The sequence below is a fragment of the Pelobates fuscus genome, chromosome 4, assembly GCF_036172605.1.
Source record: "Pelobates fuscus isolate aPelFus1 chromosome 4, aPelFus1.pri, whole genome shotgun sequence".
In the NCBI taxonomy this organism is placed as follows: domain Eukaryota; kingdom Metazoa; phylum Chordata; class Amphibia; order Anura; family Pelobatidae; genus Pelobates; species Pelobates fuscus.
This window is the reverse complement of record NC_086320.1, coordinates 10,500,199-10,513,004: the sequence shown is the minus strand read 5'-3', so window position 1 is coordinate 10,513,004 and position 12,806 is coordinate 10,500,199.

The window sequence follows — 12,806 nt, the reverse complement described above, 5'->3', positions numbered from 1 at the left end:
GCTTTATAAGTCAGCGTCCCCAGGGGTCGTTGAGGTGCGGACTGTGGGTCGGGCGTGGGCGTCTCTCCTGTCTGGGCGTGTCACTAATCGGAGTCCCGTGATTGGTGTTCGATGTGTCATGGGGGGGGAGTCGTGGCATCTGGGTGTCAAGCTTTCTCCTTTCCTATGCCTCTATTACCATGTTATATGAAGTGCTGCTGAAAATAAGGCAAATAGATAAATACATCAATCTCGACAAATAGACTGTACATGTATCATGAGAGAGTTTCTGGTCGGTGGAGGGGTTAAGTTGTAGGGTATCCATCGGGGGGGGGGGGGGGTCTCTGGCATGGTAGTGCAGCATGATACATCAGACATATAAGGATAAGACATATGAGGATATAACGTCTTCATGACAGCGTCGATGGCTCTGGTTCCCCCTACCTCTGCGTTATCGGGTTCCCTCCTCAATTATTGGTTGTCACCGGGCCCTGTGCCGGGTGTCTGGGGGTTTGTGGGCGGGTAGGCGGAGCCCAAGGTTGGTCCCAGGTGTGAGTGGGTTGCTTTATGGGGTGTTTAATATCCGGGAGCCGGGTATATTAGCAGTAGTTGGGGTCCCCCAGGGTATCTAGTGTTGGTCATAAGTATCAGGGGCGGGGGGGGAGGCATCGACTCTGTCATCTTAGTCAGACGCTTCCGTGTGCTATAGCACGATACATTATTTAACAGTTTCACGTGCAGCAACCATAAATAATACAAAACGATATAACAGAATACGATAATACGATAATACGATACCCCTCCTAGGTCAGCATCTGTGAGTGGGTGACTTGCACCGTGTGTCAGAGTCTCTAGTTCTTGGTGCTAGTTGGACGAGGGTGGGTCCGGTTCGTGTTCGGGTCCTGGGGGGGCGTCGGTTGCAGTTTCATTGTCTAGGTAGGTGCATGAGGAGCATCTGGGTGGGAGCATAGCGGGGCTGTCCGGGTGGATACGTCCATTGAGTTCCTTGAGTTCCTTGAGTGGTATAGGTGGCATTCTGGGGAGACCTGGGGGGGGGTTATGTCCGTGGGGTGTCTCAGGGTGTTTTCCAGGTCTCTGGCGTTGGCTTGAGGTCGGAGGGGGTACCAAGTTGGGTCAATCAGGGGAGCAGTTGTTTGCGGGTGTGTCGGTCGGAGGCACATGTGAGAGGTGATAGGGCTGTGTTTAGTTCTGTTCTTCAGGCCTCATGGGGAGCCTCTTCCGTGGCGTTCGGCGAGGGGAGTCCGAGAGCCTGTCGCGTTGAGTGCGTGGTCTGTTTCTCACGTTCATGGAGTTTGTTTGCTGGGCTGGTAGGAGGGTAAGTCCCAGTGAGTCCGCAAAGGGGGTCATTTCTGTCGCACTCACCAGAACGTGTGTTTGGCCGTCCTTTCTGACGATCAGTTTGAAGGGGTGACCCCACATGTAGCGGATTCCGTAGTGGTTCAGCGTGAGGGTGAGCTGCTTGAGGTCCCTTCTTTTCTTTAGTGTGGATGGGGCTAGGTCTTGGAAGAAGGCCAGACGGGTCCCTTGATATTGGGGGGGGTTGTCTCTTGAGAGGTTGAGGATTCTTTCTTTTATCGCAAAGAAGTGCATGCGGACTATAACGTCCCTGGGGGATTCGGAATTGAGGGTCGGTGGCCTGAGTGCTCGGTGAGCTCGGTCCATTAGTAGGTCCTGTGTGGAGGCTTCTGGTAGTATAGTGCGGAACAGGTCTGTTAGGGTGGTGTGGAGAGCTTCTGGTGTGACCTTTTCAGGTAGGCCTCTGATCCGAATGTTGTTGCGTCGCGACCTATTATTTAGGTCTTCAATGTTTTCCTCCATGGTTTCAATCTTTGCGTATAGATATGCAAGCTCTTGGGAGTGTTCACGGGATTTGGAGGTGAGTTCCGTGATGTGTTCTTCGGTATCGTCTGCTCTCTGTGTCAGGGATGTGATATCTTCACGAAGGCCTACGAGCCTTTTGTCAAGCTCCATTGCCATGTGGGATTTAATGTCTGCCGTGGCTTCGTGGAGCATTTGTCGCATTACTTGCAGGGTGAGTGGGGCGTCCCGCATGGGGCTGTTGGGGTCGGCTGTGTTTCCATCTCTGTCTGCTGTGTGTCTGTCCGTCATGTTTTGGCGGCAGGATGGCCCTTCGGGCTCCGGTTGGGAGCGGAACATCGTGGCGACAGATGGAGTCTGTTCTTTGGGGTCTTTTTTTTGTTTTCCGCCGCCCATGTCGCTGCTTCGTGTGAGGGGTGCCCAATACAACGTTGTCCGGGTTGTCTGTGGCGTTTTGGGTGCTCGTAACTGCGGATGTTTGCGGATTCAAATAGTGGGGAAGAGGGAGCTACAGGATTATGCTGCCATCTTCCTCGGCGGTCAGGCCACGCCCCCCGGAAATAAAAGTGATTTAACCCCTAAATGGCAGAGAATTGAGCAGTGAGCCTGCAGGCGCATGATCTATACACCAAAACTGCTTAATTAAGCTGACGTTGTTGTAGGGACTAAAGTGTCCCTTTAAATTTGAAATTCTCCTTGAATTCTCAGTATAGTGAATGAGCTGGTTATTTTCTCTCCAATCCTCTTTTAAACTCAGTTTATTCTTCTTCTAAACACTGTTAGCATTATTCACTAATGTGAGAATTTCCGTGAATTTAAACTGAAGGCTGATTCGGAGAAGGTTTTCCGTTCTGTTTTGGTGTTTTGTGTTACAGGCTGTGTGTTGTGTTACAGACTGTGCGTTGTGTTGCAGACTGTGTGTTGTGTTACAATCTGCGAGTTGTGTTACAATCTGTGTGTTGTGTTACAGGTTGTGTGTTGTGTTACAGGCTGTGTGTTGTGTTACAGGCTGTGTGTTGTGTTTCCGACTGTGTGTTGTGTTACAGGTTGTGTGTTGTGTTACAGGCTGTGTGTTGTGTTTCAGACTGTGTGTTGTGTTACAGGCTGTGTGTTGTGTTTCAGACTGTGTGTTGTGTTACAGGCTGTGTGTTGTTACAGGCTGTGTGTTGTGTTTCAGACTGTGTGTTGTGTTTCAGACTGTGTGTTGTGTTGTGTTTCAGACTGTGTGTTGTGTTTCAGACTGTGTGTTGTGTTACAGGCTGTGTGTTGTGTTACAGGTTGTGTGTTGTGTTACAGGCTGTGTGTTGCGTTTCAGACTGTGTGTTGTGTTACAGGATGTGTGTTGTTGCAGGCTGTGTTTTGTGTTTCAGACTGTGTGTTGTGTTGTGTTTCAGACTGTGTGTTGTGTTTCAGACTGTGTGTTGTGTTACAGGCTGTGTGTTGTGTTACAGGTTGTGTGTTGTGTTACAGGCTGTGTGTTGTGTTTCAGACTGTGTGTTGTGTTACAGGCTGTGTGTTGTTACAGGCTGTGTGTTGTGTTTCAGACTGTGTGTTGTGTTTCAGACTGTGTGTTGTGTTACAGGTTGTGTGTTGTGTTACAGGCTGTGTGTTGTGTTTCAGACTGTGTGTTGTGTTGTGTTTCAGACTGTGTGTTGTGTTTCAGACTGTGTGTTGTGTTGTGTTTCAGACTGTGTGTTGTGTTTCAGACTGTGTGTTGTGTTACAGGTTGTGTGTTGTGTTACAGGCTGTGTGTTGTGTTTCAGACTGTGTGTTGTGTTACAGGCTGTGTGTTGTGTTTCAGACTGTGTGTTGTGTTACAGGCTGTGTGTTGTTACAGGCTGTGTGTTGTGTTTCAGACTGTGTGTTGTGTTTCAGACTGTGTGTTGTGTTACAGGTTGTGTGTTGTGTTACAGGCTGTGTGTTGTGTTTCAGACTGTGTGTTGTGTTACAGGATGTGTGTTGTTGCAGGCTGTGTTTTGTGTTTCAGACTGTGTGTTGTGTTGTGTTTCAGACTGTGTGTTGTGTTTCAGACTGTGTGTTGTGTTACAGGCTGTGTGTTGTGTTACAGGTTGTGTGTTGTGTTACAGGCTGTGTGTTGTGTTTCAGACTGTGTGTTGTGTTACAGGCTGTGTGTTGTTACAGGCTGTGTGTTGTGTTTCAGACTGTGTGTTGTGTTACAGGTTGTGTGTTGTGTTTCAGACTGTGTGTTGTGTTTCAGACTGTGTGTTGTGTTACAGGTTGTGTGTTGTGTTACAGGCTGTGTGTTGTGTTTCAGACTGTGTGTTGTGTTACAGGATGTGTGTTGTTGCAGGCTGTGTTTTGTGTTTCAGACTGTGTGTTGTGTTGTGTTTCAGACTGTGTGTTGTGTTTCAGACTGTGTGTTGTGTTACAGGCTGTGTGTTGTGTTACAGGTTGTGTGTTGTGTTACAGGCTGTGTGTTGTGTTTCAGACTGTGTGTTGTGTTACAGGCTGTGTGTTGTTACAGGCTGTGTGTTGTGTTTCAGACTGTGTGTTGTGTTTCAGACTGTGTGTTGTGTTACAGGTTGTGTGTTGTGTTACAGGCTGTGTGTTGTGTTTCAGACTGTGTGTTGTGTTGTGTTTCAGACTGTGTGTTGTGTTACAGGCTGTGTGTTGTGTTGTGTTACAGGCTGTGTGTTGTGTTTCAGACTGTGTGTTGTGTTTCAGACTGTGTGTTGTGTTACAGGCTGTGTGTTGTTACAGGCTGTGTGTTGTGTTTCAGACTGTGTGTTGTGTTGTGTTTCAGACTGTGTATTGTGTTTCAGACTGTGTGTTGTGTTGTGTTACAGGTTGTGTGTTGTGTTACAGGCTGTGTGTTGTGTTATGTTACATGCTGTGAGCTGTGTTGCAGGTTGCATTATGTGTATGTGGGATTCACATGCTGTTAGATCTCTTGCTATTTGCTGTTAGAAGCTCACTCTTCCAGCACTAAAAATGGCCGATAGAGTGTGGGTGTGTCTGCACGAGATAGAACTACACTTCCCGGCATGCTCTGCTTTCTGACGTGTTGAACACGTTTCCACTAGGAAGTAGAGCAGCAGCTGATTGCAAGGAGTGAGTGCAGCCTGTCATCTAACTCAGGGTGAGTGCAGCCTGGGATCTAACTCAGGGTGAGTGAGTGCAGCCTGTCATCTAACTCAGGGTGAGTGCAGCCTGGGATCTAACTCAGGGTGAGTGAGTGCAGCCTGTCATCTAACTCAGGGTGAGTGAGTGCAGCCTGAGATCTAACTCAGGGAGAGTGAGTGCAGCCTGTCATCTAACTCAGGGAGAGTGAGTGCAGCCTGTCATCTAACTCAGGGTGAGTGAGTGCAGCCTGAGATCTAACTCAGGGTGAGTGAGTGCAGCCTGAGATCTAACTCAGGGAGAGTGAGTGCAGCCTGTCATCTAACTCAGGGTGAGTGAGTGCAGCCTGAGATCTAACTCAGGGTGAGTGAGTGCAGCCTGTCATCTAACTCAGGGAGAGTGAGTGCAGCCTGAGATCTAACTCAGGGTGAGTGAGTGCAGCCTGAGATCTAACTCAGGGAGAGTGAGTGCAGCCTGTCATCTAACTCAGAGTGAGTGAGTGCAGCCTGAGATCTAACTCAGGGTGAGTGAGTGCAGCCTGTCATCTAACTCAGGGTGAGTGAGTGCAGCCTGAGATCTAACTCAGGGAGAGTGAGTGCAGCCTGAGATCTAACTCAGGGAGAGTGAGTGCAGCCTGTCATCTAACTCAGGGTGAGTGAGTGCAGCCTGTCATCTAACTCAGGGTGAGTGAGTGCAGCCTGAGATCTAACTCAGGGTGAGTGAGTGCAGCCTGAGATCTAACTCAGGGAGAGTGAGTGCAGCCTGGGATCTGACTCAGGGAGAGTGAGTGCAGCCTGGGATCTGACTCAGGGTGAGTGAGTGCAGCCTGAGATCTGACTCAGGGTGAGTGAGTGCAGCCTGAGATCTGACTCAGGGTGAGTGAGTGCAGCCTGAGATCTGACTCAGGGTGAGTGAGTGCAGCCTGAGATCTGACTCAGGGTGAGTGAGTGCAGCCTGAGATCTGACTCAGGGTGAGTGAGTGCAGCCTGAGATCTGACTCAGGGTGAGTGAGTGCAGCCTGAGATCTGACTCAGGGTGAGTGAGTGCAGCCTTAGATCTAACTCAGGGTGAGTGAGTGCATCCTGAGATCTAACTCAGGGTGAGTGAGTGCAGCCTGAGATCTAACTCAGGGTGAGTGAGTGCAGCCTGAGATCTAACTCAGGGTGAGTGAGTGCAGCCTGAGATCTAACTCAGGGTGAGTGAGTGCAGCCTGAGATCTAACTCAGGGTGAGTGAGTGCAGCCTGAGATCTAACTCAGGGTGAGTGAGTGCAGCCTGAGATCTAACTCAGGGTGAGTGAGTGCAGCCTGAGATCTAACTCAGGGTGAGTGAGTGCAGCCTGAGATCTAACTCAGGGTGAGTGAGTGCAGCCTGAGATCTAACTCAGGGTGAGTGAGTGCAGCCTGAGATCTAACTCAGGGTGAGTGAGTGCAGCCTGAGATCTAACTCAGGGTGAGTGAGTGCAGCCTGAGATCTAACTCAGGGTGAGTGAGTGCAGCCTGAGATCTAACTCAGGGTGAGTGAGTGCAGCCTGAGATCTAACTCAGGGTGAGTGAGTGCAGCCTGAGATCTAACTCAGGGTGAGTGAGTGCAGCCTGAGATCTAACTCAGGGTGAGTGAGTGCAGCCTGAGATCTAACTCAGGGTGAGTGAGTGCAGCCTGAGATCTAACTCAGGGTGAGTGAGTGCAGCCTGAGATCTAACTCAGGGTGAGTGAGTGCAGCCTGAGATCTAACTCAGGGTGAGTGAGTGCAGCCTGAGATCTAACTCAGGGTGAGTGAGTGCAGCCTGAGATCTAACTCAGGGTGAGTGAGTGCAGCCTGAGATCTAACTCAGGGTGAGTGAGTGCAGCCTGAGATCTAACTCAGGGTGAGTGCAGCCTGAGATCTAACTCAGGGTGAGTGCAGCCTGGGATCTAACTCGGGGAGAGTGAGTGCAGCCTGAGATCTAACTCGGGGAGAGTGAGTGCAGCCTGGGATCTAACTCAGGGTGAGTGAGTGCAGCCTGGGATCTAACTCAGGGTGAGTGAGTGCAGCCTGAGATCTAACTCCGGGTGAGTGAGTGCAGCCTGAGATCTAACTCCGGGTGAGTGAGTGCAGCCTGAGATCTAACTCAGGGTGAGTGAGTGCAGCCTGAGATCTAACTCAGGGTGAGTGAGTGCAGCCTGAGATCTAACTCAGGGTGAGTGAGTGCAGCCTGAGATCTAACTCAGGGTGAGTGAGTGCAGCCTGAGATCTAACTCAGGGTGAGTGAGTGCAGCCTGAGATCTAACTCAGGGTGAGTGCAGCCTGAGATCTAACTCAGGGTGAGTGCAGCCTGAGATCTAACTCAGGGTGAGTGCAGCCTGAGATCTAACTCAGGGTGAGTGCAGCCTGAGATCTAACTCCGGGTGAGTGAGTGCAGCCTGAGATCTAACTCCGGGTGAGTGAGTGCAGCCTGAGATCTAACTCCGGGTGAGTGAGTGCAGCCTGAGATCTAACTCCGGGTGAGTGAGTGCAGCCTGAGATCTAACTCAGGGTGAGCGAGTGCAGCCTGAGATCTAACTCAGGGTGAGCGAGTGCAGCCTGAGATCTAACTCAGGGTGAGCGAGTGCAGCCTGAGATCTAACTCAGGGTGAGCGAGTGCAGCCGGAGATCTAACTCAGGGTGAGCGAGTGCAGCCGGAGATCTAACTCAGGGTGAGCGAGTGCAGCCGGAGATCTAACTCAGGGTGAGCGAGTGCAGCCGGAGATCTAACTCAGGGTGAGCGAGTGCAGCCTGAGATCTAACTCAGGGTGAGCGAGTGCAGCCTGAGATCTAACTCAGGGTGAGCGAGTGCAGCCTGAGATCTAACTCAGGGTGAGCGAGTGCAGCCTGAGATCTAACTCAGGGTGAGCGAGTGCAGCCTGAGATCTAACTCAGGGTGAGCGAGTGCAGCCTGAGATCTAACTCAGGGTGAGCGAGTGCAGCCTGAGATCTAACTCAGGGTGAGCGAGTGCAGCCTGAGATCTAACTCAGGGTGAGCGAGTGCAGCCTGAGATCTAACTCAGGGTGAGCGAGTGCAGCCTGAGATCTAACTCAGGGTGAGCGAGTGCAGCCTGAGATCTAACTCAGGGTGAGCGAGTGCAGCCTGAGATCTAACTCAGGGTGAGCGAGTGCAGCCTGAGATCTAACTCAGGGTGAGCGAGTGCAGCCTGAGATCTAACTCAGGGTGAGCGAGTGCAGCCTGAGATCTAACTCAGGGTGAGCGAGTGCAGCCTGAGATCTAACTCAGGGTGAGCGAGTGCAGCCTGAGATCTAACTCAGGGTGAGCGAGTGCAGCCTGAGATCTAACTCAGGGTGAGCGAGTGCAGCCTGAGATCTAACTCAGGGTGAGCGAGTGCAGCCTGAGATCTAACTCAGGGTGAGCGAGTGCAGCCTGAGATCTAACTCAGGGTGAGCGAGTGCAGCCTGAGATCTAACTCAGGGTGAGCGAGTGCAGCCTGAGATCTAACTCAGGGTGAGCGAGTGCAGCCTGAGATCTAACTCAGGGTGAGCGAGTGCAGCCTGAGATCTAACTCAGGGTGAGCGAGTGCAGCCTGAGATCTAACTCAGGGTGAGCGAGTGCAGCCTGAGATCTAACTCAGGGTGAGCGAGTGCAGCCTGAGATCTAACTCAGGGTGAGCGAGTGCAGCCTGAGATCTAACTCAGGGTGAGCGAGTGCAGCCTGAGATCTAACTCAGGGTGAGCGAGTGCAGCCTGAGATCTAACTCAGGGTGAGCGAGTGCAGCCTGAGATCTAACTCAGGGTGAGCGAGTGCAGCCTGAGATCTAACTCAGGGTGAGCGAGTGCAGCCTGAGATCTAACTCAGGGTGAGCGAGTGCAGCCTGAGATCTAACTCAGGGTGAGCGAGTGCAGCCTGAGATCTAACTCAGGGTGAGCGAGTGCTGCCTGTCATCTAACTCAGAGTAAGTGAGTGCAGCCTGTCATCTAACTCAGAGTGAGTGAGTGCTGCCTGGGATCTTACTGTGAGTGAGTGCTGCCGGTGATCTTTCTCAGAGTGAGTGAATGCTGCCTGGGATCTTACTCAGGGTGAGTGAGTGCTGTCTGAGATTTACTCAGGGTAAGTGAGTGATGCCTGCGATCCTGTCTAGGGTGAGTAAATGCTCCATATTGACAGACCGTTCCCCTCACCATTGAAACACTGCTGTTACAGTTAGGAAGACCCGAGCACTGAAACCAGATATCACTCTGGAAAATTAAACCCTGCTCATACACAAACAGGACTGTCACTCAGTATTAATAGCCCTGTGTGTGTTGGAATGGGGGCCAATCAGTATCGGGTGCCCTGTGTGTGTTGGAATGGGTGCCATTCAGTATCGGATGCCCTGTGTTGGAATGAGTGCCAGTCAGTATCGGGTGCCCTGTGTTGGAATGAGTGCCAGTCAGTATCAGGTGCCCTGTGTTGGAATGAGTGCCAGTCAGTATCGGGTGCCCTGTGTTGGAATGAGTGCCAGTCAGTATCAGGTGCCCTGTGTTGGAATGAGTGCCAGTCAGTATCGGGTGCCCTGTGTTGGAATGAGTGCCAGTCAGTATCAGGTGCCCTGTGTTGGAATGAGTGCCAGTCAGTATCGGGTGCCCTGTGTTGGAATGAGTGCCAGTCAGTATCAGGTGCCCTGTGTTGGAATGAGTGCCAGTCAGTATCGGGTGCCCTGTGTTGGAATGAGTGCCAGTCAGTATCAGGTGCCCTGTGTTGGAATGAGTGCCAGTCAGTATCGGGTGCCCTGTGTTGGAATGAGTGCCAGTCAGTATCAGGTGCCCTGTGTGTGTTGGAATGAGGGCCAGTCAGTATCAGTGCCCTGTGTGTGTTGGAATGAGTGCCAGTCAGTATCAGGTGCCTCGTGTTGCATTGAGTGCCAGTCAGTATCAGGTGCCCTGTGTCTGTTGAAATGAGGGCCAGTCAGTATCGGGTGCCTTGTGTGTGTTGGAATGAATGCCAGTCAGTATCAGTGCCCTGTGTGTGTTGGAATGAGTGCCAGTCAGTATAGGGTGCCCTGTGTGTGTTGGAATGAATGCCAGTCAGTATCAGTGCCCTGTGTGTGTTGGAATGAGGGCCAGTCAGTATCGGGTGCCCCGTGTTGGAATGAGTGCCAGTCAGTATCAGGTGCCCCGTGTTGGAATGAGTGCCAGTCAGTATCAGGTGCCCCGTGTTGGAATGAGTGCCAGTCAGTATCAGGTGCCCCGTGTTGGAATGAGTGCCAGTCAGTATCAGGTGCCCTGTGTTGGAATGAGTGCCAGTCAGTAGTGCCAGTGTTAGAATGAGTGCCAGTCAGTATCAGGTGCCCCGTGTTGGAATGAATGCCAGTCAGTATCAGGTGCCCCGTGTTGGAATGAGTGCCAGTCAGTATCAGGTGCCGTATGTGTGTGTGTTGGAATGAGTGCCAGTCAGTATCGGGTGCCCTGTGTTGGAATGAGTGCCAGCCAGTTCCAGGTGCCCTGTGTGTGTTGGAGTGGGTGCCAGTCAGTATTGGGTGCCTTGTGTGTGTTGGAATGAGTGCCAGTCATTATCAGGTGCCCTGTGTTGCATTGAGTGCCAGTCAGTATCGGGTGCCCTGTGTGTGTTGGAATGAGTGCCAGTCAGTATCAGGTGCCATGTGTGTGTAGGAATAAGTACCAGTCAGTATCAGGTGCCCTGTGTGTGTTGGAATAAGTACCAGTCGGTATCAGGTGCCCTGTGTTTGTTGGAATAAGTGCCAGTCAGTATCAGGTGCCGTATGTGTGTGTGTGTTGGAATGAGTGCCAGTCAGTATCAGGTGCCCCATGTTGGAATGAGTGCCAGTCAGTATCAGGTGCCCTGTGTTGGAATAAGTGCCAGTCAGTATCGGGTGCCCCGTGTTGGAATGAGTGACAGTCAGTATCTGTGCCCTGTGTGTGTTGGAATGAATGCCAGTCAGTATTGGTGCCCTGTGTGTATTGGAATGAATGCCAGTCAGTATCGGGTGCCCTGTGTGTGTTGGAATGAGTGCCAGTCAGTTTCAGGTGACCTTTGTGTGTTGCAATGCATGCCAGTCAGTATCTGGTGCCCTGTGTGTGTTGGAATGAGGGCCAGTCAGTATCTGGTGCCCTGTGTGTGGGTTGGAATAAGTGCCAGTCAGTATCAGGTGCCTTGTGTTGCATTGAGTGCCAGTCAGTATCAGGTGCCGTGTGTGTGTTGGAATAAGTGCCAGTCAGTATCGGGTGCCCTGTGTGAGCTGTAATGAGTGCCAGTCAGTATCAGATGGCGTGGGTTGGAATAAGTGCAAGTCGGTATCAGGTGCCCTGTGTGTTTTGGAATGAGTGCCAGTCAGTATAGGGTGCCCTGTGTTGTATTGATTGCCAGTCAGTATCAGGTGCCATATGTGTGTGTGTGTGGAAATGAGTGCCAGTTAGTATAGGGTGCCCTGTGTTGCATTGAGAGCCAGTCAGTATCTGGTGCCCTGTGTGGGTTGGAATAGGTGCCAGAGAGTATCAGGTGCCTTGTGTTGCATTGAGTGCCAGTCAGTATCAGGTGCCGTGTGTGTGTTGGAATAAGTGCCAGTCAGTATTGGGTGCCCTGTGTGAGCTGTAATGAGTGCCAGTCAGTATCAGGTGGCGTGGGTTTGAATAAGTGCCAGTCGGTATCAGGTGCCCTGTGTGTGTTGGAATGAGTGCCAGTCATTATCGGTGCCCTGTCTGTGTTGGAATGAGAGCCAGTCGGTATCAGGTGCCCTGTGTGTGTTGGAATGAGTGCCAGTCAGTATCAGGTGCCCTGTGTGTGTTGGAATGAGTGCCAGTCAGTATCGGTGCCCTGTGTGTGTTGGAATAAGTGCCAGTCAGTATCAGGTGCCCTGTGTGCTGGAATGAGTGCCAGTCAGAATCGGTGCCCTGTGTGTGCTGGAATGAGTGCCAGTCAGTATCGGTGCCCTGTCTGTGTTGGAATGAGAGCCAGTCAGTATCGGGTGCCCTGTGTGTGTTGGAATGAGAGCCAGTCATTATCGGTGCCCTGTCTGTGTTGGAATGAGAGCCAGTCAGTATCGGGTGCCCTGTGTGTGTTGGAATGAGGGCCAGTCAGTATTGGTGCCCTGTGTGTGTTGGAATGAGTGCCAGTCAGTATCGGTGCCCTGTGTGTGTTGGAATGAGAGCCAGTCAGTATCGGTGCCCTGTGTGTGTTGGAATGAGTGCCAGTCAGTATCGGTGCCCTGTCTGTGTTGGAATGAGTGCCAGTCAGTATCGGTGCCCTGATGTATTGGCATTGTATTGTGAGCTTTTGTGACCTTTGAAAACGCGGCACATAAACTAATATTTGTAAATTTTGGCAAATGCTGTTCGATAATTATTATTTTTTGGGTCCTATTAATTTTCTTGTGGTGAGTGTGAAGTTTTGTGTGTATGTGGGCTGCTTGGGGTATTGTCTGTGGGGAGCCTGCTTGTGAGTTTGTGTGCCAGTATGTGTTGTCAGTGGTGTTGTATCCGTGAGGCTGTTTGTATTAATTGTGTGTGGGGGTGATTTATTCTGCAGCTGTGTTCGTGGTTTCTCTGTGGGGGACCAAGTTGCCCATTTACAGGTGAGCGGCATCATCTTTGGTGGTTGCTATGGGCTTCTCTCCCCCAGCGCATATTCCCCTTCACGAGTGCTCGGAGGAAGTGGTCCAGATCTCCCCAGCCTGTGTGGCATCCTGCTCTAGATGAGTTAAGGTTTGAAATGTCATCTAAGGTTCTGTGTGTTTACCCACACTGTGTGTCTTATGGAATAAAGAAGATTCCGTGTGCGGGAGCAGTCGGTGCTGCTAGGTCTTGCGTGTCCCAGGATAGTTTGTGTGTGCTGGTTTAAATGCGCCGGGGCTAGTTGAGAGTAGATTAAATAACCGTTGTGGAAAAGAAGGTGCGGCTGAATGAACGCTTATTTCTATAAATCTGACATTTTTTGTTTTCAG